This window comes from Artemia franciscana, chromosome 6 (genome assembly GCF_032884065.1).
Source record: "Artemia franciscana chromosome 6, ASM3288406v1, whole genome shotgun sequence".
Taxonomy (NCBI): domain Eukaryota; kingdom Metazoa; phylum Arthropoda; class Branchiopoda; order Anostraca; family Artemiidae; genus Artemia; species Artemia franciscana.
Genome location: NC_088868.1, coordinates 32,738,665 through 32,753,680, shown reverse-complemented (window position 1 = coordinate 32,753,680; position 15,016 = coordinate 32,738,665). Strand labels below are relative to the sequence as shown.

General features: G+C 35.1%; 1 protein-coding gene and 1 long non-coding RNA gene across 2 annotated transcripts in view; both read left to right on the top strand.

Annotated features, from left to right (window-relative positions):
- LOC136028335 (uncharacterized) overlaps window positions 1-14,515 on the top strand; it is a 62,344-nt gene extending 47,829 nt beyond the window's left edge. The window contains exon 4 of the long non-coding RNA XR_010617809.1: window positions 13,462-14,515. This is a non-coding gene — a long non-coding RNA (uncharacterized LOC136028335). The remainder of the gene's footprint in view (window positions 1-13,461) is intronic.
- LOC136028546 (uncharacterized oxidoreductase YjmC-like) overlaps window positions 1-15,016 on the top strand; it is a 584,142-nt gene that overhangs the window by 237,308 nt on the left and 331,818 nt on the right. The window lies entirely within an intron of this gene.

The following is a 15,016-nucleotide window of genomic DNA, read 5'->3' as shown; positions in this document are numbered from 1 at the left end:
AGAAGTTCGTTAGGTAAGCTAATTCGTAAGTTACGTATATTTTTACTAATGAAAACAATCGTAAAAAACTAAAAGCTCTAGTTGCCTTTTTAAGTAGCAAAAAATTGGAGAGCAGCTGGGCCTCCTTCCCCGCTCATTTTTCTCAAAATCGTTCGATCAAAATTATGAGAAAGCCGTTTAGCCAAAAAAATAAAAATTCAAAGTTCGTTTTAATTATTCATCTGCGCAGAGCCGAAATCAAAACATTGATTAACTAAAAAAACATTCAGAAATTAAATAAAAAACGATTTTTTTTAAATGAAAGGAAGGAGTAACATTAAAACTTAAAACGAACAGAAATTACCCAGTATATGAAAGGGGCTGTTCCCTCCTCAACGCCCCGCGTTTTACAGTATTAAACAGTAGATCTTTTAAATTATATTTTTGGTAAAAAATAAGGAGAGGGGTACATTTGAAGGAAGGCCTAAAAATTCAGAAAAGAACTTAAAACAACCATAAGTAGCTACTTATACTATTCCTAAGAGCGAATGCTTCGCTATACCCCACCCCTCGCCCCTCTTTAAGCGACAGTTTATAGCCCATTATATATTTCCCCATTACATTTTGAAATAGCCCCACTTTTTACTTCTGTATTAATTTATGACGAAAGCTAATCAATCGGCGGAAAAAATGAGTCGCGCTATTCTGAAATAAATAAAAAAAAACAAGTTTTTTTAACTGAAAGTAAGGAGCAACATTAAAACTTAAAACGAACAGAAATTACTCCGTATATGATAGGGGCTGTTCCCTTCTCAACGCCTTGCTTTCTACGCTAAAGTTTGACTCTGTCTCACAACTCTCCATTTAAAAAAAAAAAAAACTTGCCAATTTGAAAAATAAAAAAATATACTACGACGTTTAGGGGTGTTTCCCCTTATTTTCCAAACTCGTAACTCGAAAAAGAGGGGGATATGTTGGGGGAACTTTCCTTGGAGGAATTTGTCATGGGGGAAGAAAATTTTCATGACGGGAGCCCAGGATTTTCTAGTATTATTTAAAAAAAAATAATGAAAAAATTAATATGAAAAAGCTTTTTTCAACTGAAAGTAAGGAGAAGCATTAAAACTTAAAACGAACAGAAATTATTAAGCATACGATAGGCTCACCTCCTCCTAATACCTCGCTCTTTACGCTAAAGTATTTTTAGTAATTTCAACTATTTATTCTACGGCTTTTGTGATTCAGGGGTCATTCTTAAGAAATTGGGACAAAATTTAAGCTTTAATGTAAAGAGCGAGGTACTAACGAGGGGGTGAGCCCCTTCGTATACGTAATAAAAACATGAGAATACAGAAGTTAGTTACGTAAGCTAATTTGTAAGTTACGTATATCTTTTACGAATAAAAAGATTCGTAAAAAATTAAAATTTTTAGTTGCCTTTTTAAGTAACCAAAAAATTGGACGGCAACTAGGCATCCTCCCCCGCTCCATTTTTTTCTCAAAATAATTCGATCAAAACTATGAGAAAGCACTTTAGACAAAAAAATAAATATTAAAATTTCGGTTTAATTATTCATCTGCGGAGAGCCAAAATCAAAACATACATTGATTCAAAAACGTTCAGAAATTAAATAAAAAAAACAAACAGTTTTTAAACAGAAGTAAGGAGCGACATTAAAACTTAAAACGAACAGAAATTACTTCGTATATGAAAGGGGCTGCTTCCTCATCAACGCCCCGCTCTTTACGCTAAATTTTTTACTGTTTTAAAAAGTAGAGTTAAGAGAAAGAGTCAAACTTTAGCGTAAAGAGTGGGGCGTTGAGGAGGAAACAGCCTCTTTCATATACGGGATAATTTCTGTTCGTTCTAAGTTTTAATGTTGCTCCTTACTTTCATTTAAAATGCTTGTTTTTGTATCTAATCATTAAAAAGTACGGATAAAGGTTCTAAAAGAATGTCTGCAAAGGCTTTAAAGGATTTGAGAAATAAACTAGCTAATTTGATCCTCCTAACTCATAAAAGCATATTGGTATTTTTAATCGTACCAATAAGAACTTTGTGAATTACTCGAATAAAAATTTAAATGATAGTTGAGATGCAACTGAATTTGGGGCACGGATTTTTACTTTGAATTTGATTTTAGGGAGTCAAGTGAGACTTAATTTTTCTTGGAATTCGGTTAGTAATTTCCGTTGGAATTTGGTAAATCGACACGGGTCTGTTTAGAGGGCATTTCCTGTCATGCCCCAAAGGATTTTGTAAAGTTTTGAAATACTTGGCTTTCCTGATTGGTAGTTCCAGGACAGTTTTTGGCTTGGTTACATACATAAATAAAATTGGGTGGTTTAATCTGACAATGAAATACAACAAACTTTCGGTTAGATCGTATAATTTCCGCTTCTCGCCCATTTCTAGCTATATTTTATATTTTATTTCATATTTTAATTACCCTACATCGCTCACTACTCTACATACTACCTATCCTTTTTGAAGCTATAGCACTTTCCTTTCTACCAAAACAATAAAATCGCTACTTTACTATTTTACTTCCTCACAACCAATTAGCATTTTATTTACAGGTGCCAAGACATCAATTTGGTTTCAAATATGATGTTTTCTAAAGAACATAGAGCTGGATTGCGCTCAAGACTCATCTTCAAATGCGAATCATGTCATGAGGAAGCCACAATTCACACAGAAAAACCCCTTGCTCCTAGAAGGCTTAAAAAAAAGACTCAACAAAAACCGTAGTCAAAAAACGGAAAAGGACTGATTTTGATAGTGTGAATACTATGAGAAAGAAACACAAAACAGAAACAGGAACAGTAAGTGTCAACAAAGAGGTAGTGGTTGGTGCAATAAATGGTGGAATGACTCACGCCCAGGTTCAAGAACTTTTCTCTACCATTGGAATAAATACCCCGTCTCAAAAAGTCTTTACGAAATTTGAGAAAGAAATTTGCGTAGAATTGGAAAAAGTTCTCTATGACTATCTTATCGAAAATGGGAAAACCGAGCGAAGGATGGCACTGGAAGCAGGTGAGAAAATTCACCCAAATGGAGCTGTAGAGACATGTGTTATAGTTGATGGAAGCTGGTGTACACGAAGTTATGGGAATAGATATCGTGCACTCTCAGGCTGTGGAGTGGTGATAGGTTTCTATTCGAAGAAACTCTTAAATCTAGGAATTAGGAACAAATAGTGCTGTACTTGCGTGAAATACAGGCATCAAGTAAATAGATCTGTTCCTGAGCATACATGTTTTATGAACTGGCAGGGGCCCAGTACAGGTATGGAGTCAGATATATTAGTTGACGCATTCCGAATAGCAACATCCATGCACAATCTAAGATATACTCGATTTGTTGCCGACGGCGATTCAAGTACCCATTCTGAAATTATAGCAAGGGTACCATATGGCAGAAATGTAGAAAAAATTGAGTGTGCTAATCATGCGTGCAAATGCTTGAAAAACAGACTATATAAGAAGCAGCATGAAAATGCCGAATGCAGAAGATTTCTTAGTGCCGCAATAATAAAGAAAATGTGTGATTTTGCCAGAAATGCAATTGTATGTGCCACCACAGAGAAGAAAAGCGTGAAGGATCTCATCAGTGCGCTGAAGGCAATTCCTCTACATTTTTTCCGTGGCGACCATAGATTTTGTCCTACACGCTGCTCGTTCTCCGGGAAAGTTCTACAGGTCAATCCTGAAGACACCCCTAGCAACATCTTTCTCAGCCATGTGTATTCAGCCTTTGATACGCTGACCAGAAGGGCTCGTTTACTGATAGGAAACCACACGAGCAACCTGGCAGAATATTTTATGAGCATAGTTGCAAGGCTTATAGGTGGCAAAAACATCATGGTTAGCCAAAGTGCGCGATATACCACCCGTGTTAAAGCAGCAGGAATCCGATTTACGAAAGGTCACTCAGCTCGCCTCGAAATATTTCGAAGAACTGTAGGATCTACACCAAGTAGGCAGTTGAAAAAACTTGCACAACAGCGGGCCATGACTACTGCTCGACGTAAAAAACTGTCTGCTAAAAAGCGCCTTTTCACTAATGCTTCCACAAAACTCCCTTCAAAAGAAATCAGGGAGCCAACCGGAGCAGACAAAAACTACGGCTCGAACGCAACTGCTCCGGATCTTGATTGCAGTGCGCTCGAAATTGCAAAAACAGATTTTTTGACTCGTCTACAATGTACTGCAACAGATATCCTCAGTATCGAAAAAGCCACTAGGCTTCAGAGAAATTCTATCGATAATAGCTGGATAGAATACAGAAAAAACAGAATTACAGCTTCCGTAGCTGGTGCTGTTTGTAAAAAGCGGTTGAAGACTGTGGGCTCATTAGTTCGGCAGCTGCTGTATCCCAGAAACCACCAAACAAAGGCAATGGAGCATGGTCAGATGTATAAGCCTGTAGCTATTGCAGCTTTTGCAAAGAAAATGGGTTGCATTGTGAACTCTGCTGGGCTTTTCATTCAAAAGGAATATGGGTTTCTAGGGGCCAGTCCGGACGGGATAGTAATTTTTCCTTCGGGTGAGAAGACTCTTTTGGAGGTGAAGTGCCCTTTGACAGCAAAAGGGCTTACATTGGAAGAGTGGATAGCGCTTAAAAAAAATACATGTCTAGAAAAGAAAGTTAATAGTGAAATAAAGCTGAAAAGAACACATGACTACTATTACCAAGTTCAAATGCAATTGGAATGTTGTGACATTGATTTTGTATACTTTGTAATATTTTTAGGGGAAGAGGAATTATATTATGAAAAGATTGGTCGTGAACGTGAATTCTGGTCTAACAAAATGCTGCCAAATCTACAAAAATTTTATTTTGAGGCCCTGTTACCAGAAATTGTCGACGGAAGGTTGCCAAGAAGTATGGAGATACGAGAACCGTTTATATAAATCCAACTGTGCTAGGTATGGGTAGTTATCACGTGTCATTACAGTCTTATCCGAATACAAATTCAGATATACAAATACTCAAGCAACAATCGAACTTTAGAATATTTTTTAATGAACTCGTATGGATAAGCTAAATAAAAAAAACAAGTTTTTTTTTTAACTGAAAGTAAGGAGCGACATTAAAACTTAAACGATCAGAAATCACTTCGTATATGAAAGGGGCTGCTCCCTCCTCAACGCCCCGCTTTTTACGCTAAAGTTTTTTACTGTTTTAAAAAGTAGAATTGAGAGAAAGAGTAAAACTTTAGCGTAAAGAGCGGGGCGTTGAGGAGGGAGCAGCCCCTTTCCCATACGAATTAATTTATATTCGTTTTAAGTTTTAATGTTGCTCCTTGCTTTCAGTTAAAAACATGTCTTTTTTTTATTTAATATCTGAACGTTTTTGAACTAATGCATGTTTTGATTTTGGCTCTCCACAGATGAATAATTAAAACGAAATTTCATATTTATATGGCTTTCTCATAATTTTGATAGAATCACTTTGAGAAAAAAGGAGCAGGGGAGGAGGCTTAGTTGCCCTCCAATGTTTTGGTTACTTAAAAAGGCAACTAGAACTAGAACTTTTAATATTTTACGAACGTTTTTGCTAGTAAAAGATCTACGTAACTTACGAGTTAGCTTACGTAACGAACTTCTGTATTCTGTTAGTGTTAAATTTTAATGCTGCTCCTTACTTTCAGTTGAAAAAACTGTTTCATATTTATTTTTGTATTGTTCTATTTTGAAATAAGGCTAGAAAATCCTGCGCTCCCTTCATGGAAATTTTCTTCCCCATGACAAATTCCTCCATGGAAAGTTCCCCCAATATAACCCCCTGTTCTCAACCCCCCCCCCCCCAACCAAAAATCCTCCTGAAAACGTCTGTACATTTCCCAATAACCATTACTATATAAACACTGATCAAAGTTTGTAACTTGTAGCCCCTTCCACGGGGATTCTGGTGGAATAAGTCGTCCCCAAAGACACAGTTATAAGGTTTTTCGACTATGCTGAATAAAATGGCTATCTCACAATTTTAATCGGGTGACTTTGGGAAAATAATTAGCGTGGGAGGAGGCCTAGGTGCCCTCCAATTTTTTAGATCACTTAAAAAGGGTACTATATACTTCATTTTTTATATATAATTCACTTGTATATAACTTCATTTCCGTTGGAATGACCCCGCTCGCAACATTCTATGACTACTGGTTCGATATAATCACCCCTGGAAAAAAAATCCATATTTTTGCTGATAGAAGCTTAACACTTCCACGGTAGGGTTCCCTGATAGGCTGATTCGGATGGATGTAATTTTGGTTTTATTACTTTTATCGGGTGTTTCCCTCTATTTTCTAAAATAAGGCAATTTTTCTTAGACTCGTAATTTTAGATAGGTATCTCATATATTTAAAGTCAGCATTAAAATGCGATTTTGTTCATGTAGCTATTGGTATCAAAAATCCGTTTTTTAGAGTTTTGGTTACTATTGAGCCGGGTCGCTCCTTAGTACAGTTCGTTACCACGAACTTTTAGATAAAATGAAATAAATTTGTCACTTCGCTGCGAGCAATTATTTAAATTATATTTTTCTAAATAGGTCTGCATGAAGTAAAAACCCGAAAATATGTACTTTTTATTTGTAATTTCCACAATTTTATACCGCGTCTCCTGGCAAATAATGATGACCAGACCACAGGTACACACGCAGGCAAGGGATTCACCCACCTTAAATTTGTATAATGCTTAATTTTGTCAGCGAAATGTTTAATTTTCCTGTGTTTTCCTGGTATTTCTTTCGTAAGAGCTGAACCCCCCTCCTCCAAAAAAAAAATCTCGAATAATAATTTCTCTAATTTTCTCCTCGAATAATAGTTCTTTTCCAAATAAATATTCCTATTACTTGTCGAATTACGAAGAATGAATATACATTAGTCGTAATTTTCAGTGAGAAACCCCTTGAGTTTAATGACGGCAGTGAAATCTGATAACCTTGAGTATTTGTGTGATATGCCGCGATTGAAAAAGAACTAACAGGCAGTATAATTTTTGGAGGAGCGTCCGGCCTTAAGCTTATAAGACGGTTATTTTGTCGACCTAGACTACTACTTCTAACTATGAAAAATTTCGTCAAACATCTACTTTTGGTTACAGTAAGGGTGTAAGAGGTTGTTGTTCTCGGAGATGGGAGGTGTAAGAGGTCTCTCATATCTCAGCCTCTCTTCCTTGAAATGGAATTTTCACTACGTCCCTTCTATAAATAATATTTTCTAGCACAAGTTGCAGTCCTTTTCCACCTTCTATCTCTCATAGGCACGCGGTTTTAAGCAGTAAAAAGTCGCCAGAAAGACATAACACCGAATCATAACACCGAAACTGTCATCTACAAAGACTTACACAAGGTCTACAAGAATACAAACATGAATATGATCGGTATATTATTTTTAGCTGATATTTTATTTCATATTTTACTTTCTAAAATTAAGCAGCATATAATATTACATAATAGTGACGTGAAACCACAATACATATTCGTTTTCGGTTTATTTGGATAAACCTGTTTAAGTCAAAAAAACTAATTGGAGAACTTATTTTTGAAGCAAAAAAAAAGAAAAAATATGGATGAAACAAGTCCAGAAATTTAATTGAAAAAAAAACACAGACCAAAATAATCGTTTCAAACAAACAGGATTTATTCACTTTCCACATTGTTTTTTAAGTTCTCTCACTCCTACTAAAGCTAAGACTTCTACTAACTATACTCCTTGTGCTACTACTATGACTACTGGTGTTACTACTACAACCTAAAGGTTTTAAGACCTAAGGGTATTAAACCTAAGGTACTTTAAGGTATTAAACCTTAAAGGTACTTAAAACCTAAGGGTATTAAGGCGAAAATTTGGGCAATATTGTAACTGTTTTGAAATAAATCAAAACACACTATGCCCACATAGGTTGTCAAGAGGAATGTAATGCTTGAGGACCTGTCGATGGTATTGATTTGAAAATTTTATGGTGTGGCAATGTTGAAAAAAAGGTGCTATGTGCATGCTACTACAACTATTGCTACTGCACAGGCCAAGGGTATTAAGGTGAAGATTTCAAGAAAAATTTAGGCGGATGATAAACTAAATCAAAACAATCTATGATCATGTAGATTTTGAATATGGTGACAAAGCAATATCGCAATAAACGTCTTATATTATTAAGTTAGACCTTCCAGAATAAATTGTGACAAATTTTGAATTATTCAGAAGACACTATGTGTATATTTTCGATACTGCTTGTACGGTTACTGTAACTAATGAAACTAAGGGCATTACGTTGAAACGTTTAGGGGAGTTTCAATTAAACGAATAAATTATGCGCATGTAAGTATTAAAAGGGAATATAAGCAATATCATAGGCAGCGCTGCTGCATCATAGCTAGTAATCTCACTGATATTTCAAAGGAGCTAATTTAATTGGAAATCCAAAGTTCTAGCACCTTTTTTAAGAGTCAAAAAGGATCGGAGGTCAATCAGCCCTTTTCTTTAGCTCATAATGTTCCAAATTCAATCAAAATTTAAGATACCCATTTTGTTCAGCATAGCTAAACTGAATATTACTTTAAGATTAAATGAAAAAGCACATTGTGTATGCTGATTGCCAATAAGACATCTCAGTAATTACCCAAGAACAACTAGGGGTATTATGTTCAAACTTTTGGAGCTACTTCTATTACTATTTCTGCTCTTAAAATTTAGCTAATCGAAAGAATGTAAGTGTATCCAGGCTGTCAAAGAGCATAGATAGATTTATTTGCAAATGCCATTAAGTTTTATTTTTCAGGTCAACTAGAGGGGATATAAAACTAAATCAAATGCTTCTATTTGTGTCAAAATCTTAAAAGGGTTGTTCTCCAGCACACAAATAAGAGGCCAAACTATAATATCTTACAGAAAAACGAAAATTTTTTAACTATTATTTCTTTTTCCCTGAAAAGACTATGTAAATATAAAACGAACAGAAATTAATTAAAAAAAAAAACAAACTTTTTCCACAAAATAAGTTTTTCAAAGAAAAATAAAAAACTCCTTTACCAAAAATGAGGAGAAATAGAATCAAATAATTTACCAAGCGTAAAACTACCACAAATCAGCATCGATAAATAAATGAAGCCCAAAAAGAGCAGAAATTACAATAAATAACCGAGTCAAACTCAAAACAAGCAGAAATTAACATGACTAGAATATACTTTGCATTTTACTGTAATTTTTTTTAAATGTTTTAACTTTTGTAACATTAATAAATCAAATATTATGAACATTTTGAGGAATAAATACTAGCATATGTATATTAAACTGACAATACACATTCATTTGTGTTTTTTTAGCAAAATGCGAGTTATGTTCTGGCCTTGGGGAGGCATAGGGTTTTTGAGTATTCATGTTAATTCATGTTAATTTCTGCTCGTTTTGATTTTGACTCGTTTGTTTATTGTAATTTCTGTACGTTTTGGGCTTCATTTATTTATCAATGCTGATTTGTGGTAGTTTTACTCTTGGTAGATTATTTGATTCTAATTTTTCTTATTTTCGGCTTAATGGAGTTCTTTACTTTTCTTTGTAAAACTTATTTCGTGGGAAAAGTTTTTCAATCAATAAACATATAAACCTAAGAAAAGCATTAGCTGTTTCTTACTTTGCATTGTGGTAGGGAGAAGATTAAAGAACCAAACCTACCCAAGTCCCAACTTTTTAATAATCAACGAATAATAGTTAAAAAAGAATATGTGTTTCTTGTTGAATCCAAACAAATTTACTTTAATTTGAATTTAAATTACCCTAAATTAAAATTAAGTTTACATTTGATTCTTCTAATTCTGCTTGGTCCTGCTGCTTTGCCAATGATGTTCATATTTTTTACTTCGTAGTCTACTTTCATTCTTCTAAATATACTTTTCTGTAAGTGATAATTGCTACTATGATTAGTAATACAACTAACAACTCACTACAGCATCAAGCCACCTGAGACAAACACACCTATACACGCTCTTCCTCCATCCCAATCTATTCGAGGCTTCTCACTTTACACACTCACAAGAAGTTATAATTTCGTCTTAGTCCTTTTTTTGACCTCTTCCTACCCCATTTGGGGGTAACCCGTTTCTCAGTCAACCCTACATGGATGACTAAAGAGGACGATCTTCAGCTATCGGTTATACTCTATTAAGATCTCTTGACAGCAGTGACGATTTTGTACCTGTATTTGTGATAAAGTGACCAACCGAGGTGTCATGTCTTCCTGCCATTCTTGTACTTCTTTACTCTCAAAGCTTAATGAGCCGCAACATGTGGTTGTTGAAATGTCTGGGAAACTTGACAATTATCAGTTGAATTTTCCTCAACTAACCAAACCTACCCCAGCAACTGACACTCATGCAACAGCTATTGTCTCTAAAGTGCCTTCAGAACTGTCTGATCCGATTAAACGCAAAACAGTTCTCGATGAAATAGCTGGGAATGAATTAGTTTGCAGAGTGAAATCTGTTAACGACAGATGGTAAGTCAATATTGATAAGTCTAAAACTGAAGATTTTTGTACATCAGTTCAGAACTTTATTTATAGAGCAACGGAAACACTAAGATCCAAGCGCTTTTTTTGGGATTCTCTGAGGTTTTCCAGTTGATGTTAAACTTTCAGTCATTAATAGGCTGCATGGTATAAAAAGTGGAAATCCATTGGGCCAGACTATGTCAATCAGCCTTGAATTTGAAGACTAAGTCTGCTTATTTTAAAGGAGGAATTAAAGTTGGATATGATTTTTTTTTGAATTCACGAATATAAGGAAATACCTAAATGCTGCCTCCAATGCCGGTTATACGATCCCTTTCAAAGTGCTTGCACCATCTATGTCCCAAAAGGTGCCAGATGTGCTTGGCCACGTCTTTTTACTAAGGATAGTCCTTGTAGCGCTATTCCCAAGCGTGGTAACTGCGGTAAAAATCATGCTTCTTTTTGTCTGTACTGCCCAGTATCTAAGGAACTAATGTAGCGTTCCCCTATTCCGAAATGACTTTGGGGTTTTCAATAATATCGCTAAATACTAATGGTACTAAGGATAAGGACTTCGTTATTTATGAGCTCTACAATAATTTTGATTTGGCCTGTCTTTAGGAGTGTCTTCTACAGATTTCTTTTAACTTTTATAGACTTTCAACCTTTTGGGTCGTAGCCCTCATCATGATGTATTTTTTATTACTTCCAAAGCCACAAGAGGTAGCCCATCCGGTTGGCTGACTTGTGTATTTAAGCACAATCTGAGTTTGGCTCCTCCTGTGACTTTTTACCCGGATAATGTTTTTCAGGCTGTTTGTATGGGCACTACAGTTTTCATAAATTCTTATCTGCCTTATAATGATCGTTCTACCAGATTGATGACTCGTGTCTGTACATGCTGAAGAACAAGATTTAGTAGACCATCTCCCTATTTCATTGACCCTTACACTTAATACAAACCTTAAAATTATTTGTGAAAAACTCCAGTCTTCAAAATGGTTTGAAAAAAGTAATTGGAAGAAAGCTGATTTGTTTTAGAGAGCTAAAACAAACCTGCTGTCTATCATACCGGTTCTCCATCATCTGCTACAGTGCACTGTACCAGCGAATCGCAAAAAGGACTTGGATTGCTATTACAATCAAATAATCAAATGTCTGAAAAATGAAAAAAAAATCTCAAATCAATGCGTTATCGTGGTATGGATTTTTCTGTGTCAAAGTATGAATGGCGAAAAAGTTATTAATTCTGAATCGATTAGAAGTGACACACCAAGTAGTGATTGTCTTACACCATCTGCTTGGCATGACCGTTACTCTTTTTCTTTTCTAAGGTTAATTACCGTGTGCATTCTTTGTATACTCTTTGTACACTCCCTTTCCGCTATTTTTAGCACCCTCTATCTCAACGCCTTTGAATTCATATTTCTTTTTCGTCTATAATTGAAGCAATCAAGAAACTTAAATAAGATAATGTTGATAATGATGATGCTTCTGGATTTCACCTTTTATCAGATTGCACCCTAATTATTGACAATATGCAGATGTATCTTTGTACTTCTAGTATATCAGAGAGTTTATGTGTGGAACCGTTTCTTCATTTTAAAGAGGAGGAAATCTCCTTTAAATTGATCTTCTTACCGACCTAATACGGTCTCCTGCACTTTTAGTAAATTTTTTGAACATGTATATTAACTAATAATATGCTTGAGGGAGATAGCCAGCTTGGATTCCGGCCCGGAGTAGACTGCCAGCATGCGCATCGTGTATTATTGATTATTGTTTAATCGTGTATTTTTGTTTAATTGTATTATTGAGAGGCAGCGTTGTCGCCTCAATGGTAGAGGTAGAGTTGTCGAAGTCAATCGCAAATATTCAGCTCCTAAAAAAATTGCATGACGTTATACAGAGGGTGCTTGAACCTTGGGGTTTAATGATGGATACATAATATTGGAAGTCTATCCTGTTCTGCTGACGCCCAAGGGTTTCAGTTGTCGAAATCCTCCCCCAAAAAAGTGTTTTTGGGGGAGGGGGAGAAGTAAAGGCTTATTTTAATTCTATATTAGAGCATTTGGTCAAATATGTTCAATACTTTCCTCATGAAATAATACAGATAATATTTTTTCTTTTTGTCGTCTTCTTATGACGGTTTTCCAACAGACTTGTTGACTTGTGCCGGATATACTCCTTAATTCTAAACTAATTCTCCTCTATTCTCTTAATTCTATCGCTATCCTGTTCTGCTCACTTTTTTTTCGTTTAATCCACTTACGAAACTTATATTTATCTCTTGTTGTTTTGCCTTTATTTTCCTTGAAGAAGAGCTGCTTCTAAGACAAAGAGTATCTATCTTTGTGCTTTGTCATATGCTCTTCATGTTTGTGGTGTTAATCTATCGGTTATAATACTTCTTTGTTACTGGTACTCTAATTCTATTCTTCGGCTGAAATCGGCACCAGCTTTTCTACAAGCTTTTCTACTTTTCCAGCTTTTCACATTATGTTTCTCAAGAGTTCTGACAAGAATATCGGCTACCTATCTCTATGGTTTTTCTGATGTTTTATATCTTGCTTATGCTGATAACCTGCTTCTTACAAGTCGTACTAAAAATGGTCTATCTAATATGGTCTCTCGTGCTACTGCTTCTTTTTCAGATATAGGACTTTTTCTTAATGTTGACAAATGTGAATTATTTTCTTTTAAAAACAAATTCTAGTACTCCTTTTCGTTGTAGTGGCTTTACTGTGGCTTTTCGTTGTAGTGGCTTTACATAGAAGTAAATATAATAAACTTGCGTTGACCAAGCTCTACTCAACTTCTTGTGACTATTCAATTCTTTTTGCTTCCGGAATTTTTCCCCTTCTTAAGAAAAAAGATGTAAAAAAAATTAGGATTAATTATTTTATGTTTTGTAAATTTCGTTGTTTCTTCCTCTTTGGACGAAACACCGGGTTCCTGTTAATAAATTTCTTTTTCCTGATCTTACAGTAAAATTGGAAGTACTACAAAGAAAGTTTTCAGCACCTTTTTGAAATACCTGTCATCCGCTCAGTGTGCAAAAGTAAGAGTTCTGTTTTTTTGATTCGTGAAGATCCTTCTGAGACTTCCACAATGGACAAACAGCTCCTATATCATGCTTGATTACGGCGTATCCGATCCAACAGTCTGTGTTAACCGTGTCGCCGAGGATTTTCTGAAATACGCTAAGGGAAGAGCGAACCCGTGCCCAGCCATCATGTGCCAGCAGTTTTGCTAATTTACATAATATGTAAATACGTTTGGTGATGTATCCTAGAGTGACTTGTCTTTTCTTTTTCCTATGTTATGCTCTGTTTTATTTCCATGTGAATTTTCGGGCAATAAATTTACTTACTTACTTACTTATAGCAAATACTATACGTAAACAATGCAAAAATTTTGTAATTTAAATACCCTTCCCAGAAGCTGTGGGGATCATTTTATCTCCAAAAACATAGTTATTTGGCCTTTAAACTAGGCTGAACAAAGAAGCTATCTCATTATTTTGATCGGAATACTCTGGGAAAAAAGTGGCGTGAGAAGGGGTTTAGTTGTCCTCCAATTTTTTCGGTCACTGAAAAAGGGCACTAGTAGTTTTCATTTCCGTTAGAATGAGCCCTCTCCTGACACTCTAGGCCCACTTGGTTGATACGATTATCCCTGGGAAAAAAACAAACAAACAAATGAACACACATCCGTGATCTTTCTTCTGGCAAAAATTACAAAATTTCACATTTTTGCAAATAGGAGCTTGGATTCTCCACAGTAGTTTTTTGTTTGATACGCTGAGTCTAATGGTGCAATTTTCACTAAGATTCAATGACTTATTTTTTCCCACTTTTTTTTTGAAAATCATACATATTTTTTCAGGCTAGTGGTTTTTGATGGGTAAGACTAAGCTTAACGAAATATATATTTGGAATCAGCAATACAAGCCAGTTCCTTTTGTATATCCAACGGTATCAGAATTCTGTTTTTTAGAGTCTTGGTTACTATCAAACCGGGTCGATCATTACTTACAGTTCATTACAGCAATACAAGCCAGTTCCTTTTGTATATCCAACGGTATCAGAATTCTGTTTTTTAGAGTCTTGGTTACTATCAAACCGGGTCGATCATTACTTACAGTTCGTTACCACGAACTGTTTGAACAACAACCGATAAAACAGGGATTATTTTAATACAGTGAAAATTTTCACTAAATAAATATTTTAGCTTATCTAACCATCGGTAAAGCACAGGCAAAAAAAAAAAAAAGACTAAAAATACAACATAAAGTGGTTTTAGAATCATAACTTTGCAGAAGTTCCAACAGGACTGAAAGAAAAAACAGGAAAGTATGCAATTCATTCAGATAAAAACAAATAAAGAGTATGTTTCTAATGCTATTCCCGCTAATTTGACAGCTAACCAGGTCTTTTTAATACACGTTCATCGGTATTAACTATAGGTTTTGTAATGTTATTTGTTGAATTATTTTTTATTAAATTTGCGTATAAAGTGTTGATTGAATACTTCCCCAAAT